Source organism: Nomascus leucogenys, chromosome 22a, assembly GCF_006542625.1.
Source record: "Nomascus leucogenys isolate Asia chromosome 22a, Asia_NLE_v1, whole genome shotgun sequence".
Classification (NCBI taxonomy): Eukaryota; Metazoa; Chordata; class Mammalia; order Primates; family Hylobatidae; genus Nomascus; species Nomascus leucogenys.
The window spans coordinates 21,595,076-21,601,075 of record NC_044402.1 but is presented as its reverse complement, the minus strand read 5'-3'; positions in this window follow the sequence as shown (position 1 = coordinate 21,601,075).

The following is a 6,000-nucleotide window of genomic DNA, read 5'->3' as shown; positions in this document are numbered from 1 at the left end:
ATATTTGGGAGTTGTTTCAAGAAGCACAAGTGAGGAGCATGATGCATGAATCAACAAAGTAAAAATATGCAATAAAGTGTAAAGGAAAAAATTCAGAAACAAGAATAAAAGGTCAAAGGATCAAAATTTGATTATTAACTAAGAATCATTATCGGTCCCAGTTTCTAATCGAATTCAACATTTTAGTCCATTAACAAAGCGTGACTTAAAATGACTGTGGAGATCATTTGCAAACTAATATGGATTGTTAAACCATGTAACGAGTTTATTTGTTCAAGACTATTCTAGGAATGATGGATAATCAAAATGAGTGTGTGCTTGTGTGTGGGTAGGACAATAACTCTAAAAAGCTGTGATTTCATGTTCTGAATAATATTCATCTATTAAGATAACCTGCATCTATCACTTAATACATTTTAAAGCTTGATTACATGTTTGTTTTTATACCGAGCAGGTATCTTAGCAAAGAGTAGGTGTGAAGCAAAGACTGTCATTCTTTCAATAAAGCTTTAGAAAGCACTGAAATTAGCACATGCATACCAATTTGTAATGACAAGAAATATTAGAGATTTATTGGTACACTATTTCTGCCCTCAGGGAAATTACAGTCATATAAGGAGATAATATTCATCTATTTATAGTGAATAGATAATATGAAATGATATGTTAAGGTGAAAATTGTATAGGCTGTACAATTCAGAGATGACGCATGAATTGGTTCAAGTCATTCAAGGAAGACTTTGTAGAGGAGATAGTGTATGAGCATAGAAGTTTAGTTGATACACAAATTGTCTGGCAGATTACAATGAAACCTAATTCAGATAATTATTGCAGGTATGCTTTGGGATAAAATATTCATAGTTCCTAGTTTTCAACAATGCACCATTTTTGTTCTCACCTTTTTTTTCAAAGGGTAGCTGGCAATAGCAAAGAAGGTAATTATATTCATGGAGATTAATACAAAAAATAATGGTTATATGTGAGTTTGTTCAGATCAGTTCATTGTATACCTAAATTGCACAGATTAATTAAAAACCATTTAAAAGTCATTTTCCTTATGAGAAGAGTGAATAAATATAGGAAGTCTTCAATTAAATCTGAAATTAACAAAGATTTACTGATCGAATGAAACCCTCTTCCCTAGGACCGAGCTGAATAGCAAGAGGACAGACATATAAGACCAAGTCCAGACGTTTAGTTTAGTGGAGGAGATAGTAAAGTAATAGAACAATCAGCTCCTGCTGAAGTTATGGACAGGTGCCCTGTGAAGATCTCGGAAGGAATCTAAATTTGATTTAGAGATGAGGAGAAAGTGCAAAGCTTCCTTGAGAAGATATGTAAAATATGCTATAAAGCCTAAGTAGCACTTTTAGTTCACTAAAGAATTGTTAAAAAAAAAAAAGGGGGGGGGAGGGGGGCCGGGTGCAGTGGCTGAGGCCTGTAATCCCAGCACTTTGGGAGGCCGAGGCAGGCAGATCACGAGGTCAGGAGATCGAGACCATCCTGGCTAACATGGTGAAACCCCGTCTCTACTAAAAATACCAAAAATTAGCCGGGCGTGGTGGTGGGCGCCTGTAGTCCCAGCTACTCGGGAGGCTGAGGCAGGAGAATGGCGTGAATCCGGGAGGCGGAGCTTGCAGTCGCCGAGATCCTGCCACTGCACTCCAGTCTGGCCGACAGAGCGAGACTCTGTCTCAAAAAAAAAGAAGAAAAAAAAAAAAAAAGGAGGGGAGGGAAGGTATTCCATATAAAGAGGCAAATGTGAAGAAAGACATGCAGAATTGGAAAATAATATAGTTGTTAAATAGCAAGGATATGTGTGTGTGTGTGTGTGTGTGTGTGTGTGTGTGTGTAAGTGGAACTCAGATTTTAGAGGGGATTATATAACATGGACATTAACAATACTGCTACATCATTAATATTTGTTAAAATCTTTTCAAGATAGATTTTAATGGTATTCTTTCAAATGCATTTTAATGGTATTCTTTCGAATGTATGTTTCTTTTAGCTACATCCAGAAATCTATTCTAATCCATTTCTTATTTGTATTTGTGTTTGTGTCTATTTGTGTCCTTGACACACATTACAAAAACATTTGTGTAAATTTATTGTAATAAATTTATTGTAAGGCAAAATTAATTTTATAAATGAAAACATGAAATACAAACAGTAGTCTTTAAAAATGTTTGTTTTATAACATATTTATCTGGTTCAATTTTATGAACATTAAATTTTTCACGTTTTTATTTAGATATGTTATTATAATATCTTCATTAATGTCACTGAGCTCTAAATATAGATTTATGATGCTTTTACCACTGAAGAAAAATATTTTGAAATAGTTACCATTTACATAAGATCAAAAGTAATATTATTATATCTAATGTAACCTTAAAATTTCTTATGGTGTTTATTTCACCCATATTTAGTTTTATTTTCCTTGTGTGTTATCTATTCCTCTATCTGCTGAGGGTCTTGTTGAAAGACTTCATCAAAGATGTTGTTTACCCTGCTAAATACCAAATGGTGATAAAGATACTTGGTTTCCCTGGGAATAACTGTTAGTGCAGCTTCAGTTTGGGATTTATTCACTTTATCATTAAACTAAACTCACGTACCTAACTGGAAACAAATCCAAAGCAAAGACTCCCTTAATTCTTTCTTCTGAAGCATCTGAAAAGTCAAAAGTACAGTATTCAAAAAACGCAATGATGACCATTTTCTCTGGGATTTATGTCTGCACTAGCTCTAACTGCCTCAGTTAGAGCTCAGTTTGGATACAAGTTCCAAACCTCCGTTAATTTCAAAGTAGACTCAGTGGACCATAGAAAATAAAAAGAGAACTATGAAGTATGTAGATAATGCCACGTAGGACAATTTCCAGGGTCTGACACTGGATTTGCGAACACGCGAACATCAAATCCTAAAAAACAGATTTTTGCAACCAACAGCTAGAAAGGTCCAAGTTTCTACTTTGATTTTTTGAAGAAAATAATCTATAATACAAAATATATGCAAGAAAACTATGTTTTCTCTGCCAAAAGTGAAACAAATCATTTCAAATAAAATATAAAGAAATCTTTGCCTGCAATCTTCCTGAAATGCCATTTATTTTTTCTTCGATAGAATATATTTAGGAGCTTTAGTCAGTATTATGATGGATTAGTTGAATTCTGGCAGGTCTTCTTCCCTCAACAGGCTGCCCTTGAGCAGTTACGTAAACTTATATTAAAATCAATGGAAGGATGATTTGTTTGTACTGGAGATACTTGTTCTTGGAATTGGATACTTATTTGCCTAAGAGATTTCTAACATATCACATCTTACTGAGAGGCAAACATGGTTTATTGTCCTCTCAGTAAATGGAAACTTGCATTAAAATACAAGCTTCTTGAGTATGTTTTTTTACTGAGTATTTGGGGAATTGTTAATTGGATAGAAACTGGTATTATCGTAACTCAAGAGCCTAACAGAACCTCCAGAATTACAGATGTCTCTGTTTTACTGGAGAACTGGCACGCATTTTAAAAATATATCTATTAAGAGCTACTGTGTCAGGTACAATGAAGTCTATAAAGAAGAATAAGCCTGCTCCCTGTCACCAAGACTTTACAAACTCTGAAGAGGTAACAAATAAAATAAACTAAAAAATAACAGAAAAATAATAAACACAACATTGTACAGTACAGACTACAAAAGGCAGCAAAACATGAGAGAAGTAAGAGTTTTTAAAGACTCAGATATGGAGAAAACATCTTAAAACATCAATGGACCCTCAAGAGATAATTTAAATGACAAACAGGATTTGATTGGCACAAAAGAATGTGGAAGCCAGCATTGTTTCATGAGGATCTAAGAGCAGTGACAAGGAGGTAGGGAGAGCCGGGTACGTGAAGGAACAGCTAGTTCATAGGAGTGAAGGGTGAACTAGAACAGTAGGCTTCCTGTTGTAAATAATGTTGAAAACAACACTAAGCAATCAATCTATAATTCATGGCAGTGAAGAAACTTTTACATTCATGAGCAACAAGGTGGTTTTAAAAAAGCATATGTGCAAATATACGTTTATGATGGCAGCAGGGGCCCATCTGGAGTGGCCACTGTGAGGAAGCCAGCTGCACCAGGGCAGGGCTGGCTGAGGCTGTTGGGAGCTACTAGGAGCCAGGAGCAGGCGGGAGCCCTGTCGCCTACCAAGTTGGCGGGAGTGAGAGTCCAGTGCTCCTCAGAGCAGCTACTATCGCCAGTCGGGGCTCTGGACCAGATGTCCTTGCGTTCTCAGGGTCCAGGAAGCCCCACTTCCCCCACAGGCTCAGAAGTGCCTGCTCCCGCTCCCTGGCTTCTCGCAGCTCCTGGAACCCTCCCTGATTTTGGAACAAAGTTGAAGCCAAGCCCAGGCGCTGTAGCCCGGACTTTGGCACCTGATACCTGTTTCCTATGTCACTTATTTTAGTAGCTCTGCATATATGGAGATGCATGTTTGAAACATATAATGCAGAAAATTTATTATTCTTTACTTAAACATTTTAGTCCTATTATTTTTGCATTTCTATTTCCTAAGTATTTTGTTCTTTTACTTATAAAGATATTATTTTGTTTTCTTCTAACACATTTAAAGATTCACTATGTTCATTTATGTCATTAGCACAGCTAAAATTTATTTTTATGTCATGTGAGATAATCAGATTTTATTTTTTCCATATGAACATCAATTGCCTCAAAATTATTTATTTAAAAAAATAGATTCTATTATTCTCATTTTTCTCATGATAGCAATTGCTAAGTATCCCAACTCTCTCTAAGCATGGCTCCATTTCTCAATCTTATTCAACTAGTATTTGTAAATTTGTCTTTTCTTTTTAAACAATGTAGATTTCTTATGTCTAGACATCTGGAAGGAAATGTTTTATCTTTGAAATTTCTTTAATAGTCTTATTTTTCTCCCTTTATCTACTTCTTTATTTTACCATATACGTTTTTAAAAATCAAATTGCCAAAATTTTTGAAACTATAATATTTTCACTACTATTGCATTGCATTTCTCATTTATTTGGATAGGAATAACGTACTTTTATGCACAAGAAAAATATTCATTCTGTGCCTTTTATACCATTCAATACATGTAACAGATGCTACAGATTTTTGTTATATTTAATTTTTTCTTATGTAAATTCTTTGTATTATTCTAATAGGCTATTATTAAATTGTAGGTGTGTTATTGATTGTATTTGTGTTGGAGCGTGGGAAATATGTGCTTGTATCTAAAAGGAGAGATCAGAGAGAGATAGAATTTGTTTTTCCCATCAACTAAAACCTTTTGTTGGCATAACATTTAATCATTATGTCTCCTTCGTGTGCTCTCCTTCCAGCTTTCTCAGTCTTGTCTTATTTTTCATGATTTCAACAGTTTGAAAATTACTGGTCTGGTATTTTGTAGACTATCCCTCACTTTAGGTTTATACAATTCTTTTTCATGATTAGATTGGAGTTAGAGCTTTTGGTAAGACTATCACAGAAAGTAAAGTGCCTTTTCACAGCATGATATCAAGGGTAACATAATATCTACATGACGTCATGGTGACCCTAACCTTGATCACTTGGGCAATAGGATTTTTGCCAAGCTCCTCTCCAATGTAAAGTTATTATTTCCCTTTGGAAGCAAGTCAGTGTGCCCAGCCCATACTCAAGAAAAGTGGGTGATGTGGTTTGTCCGTGTCCCCACCCAGAGATTTCATCTTGAGTTGTGGCTCCCATGATTCCCATGTGCTGTGGGAGGGACCTCGTGGGAGGTGGTTGAATCATGGGTGAGGGTCTTTCTTGTGATGTTCTGGTGATAGTGAATAAGTTTTGTGAGATCTGATGGTTTTATAAAGGGGAGGTCCCCTGCACACGCTCTCTTTCCTGTTGCCATGTAAGATGTGCCATTCTCCTCTTTCGCCTTCCACCATGATTGTGAGTCCTCCCCAGCCATGTGGAACTGTGAGTCCATTAAACCTCTTATTC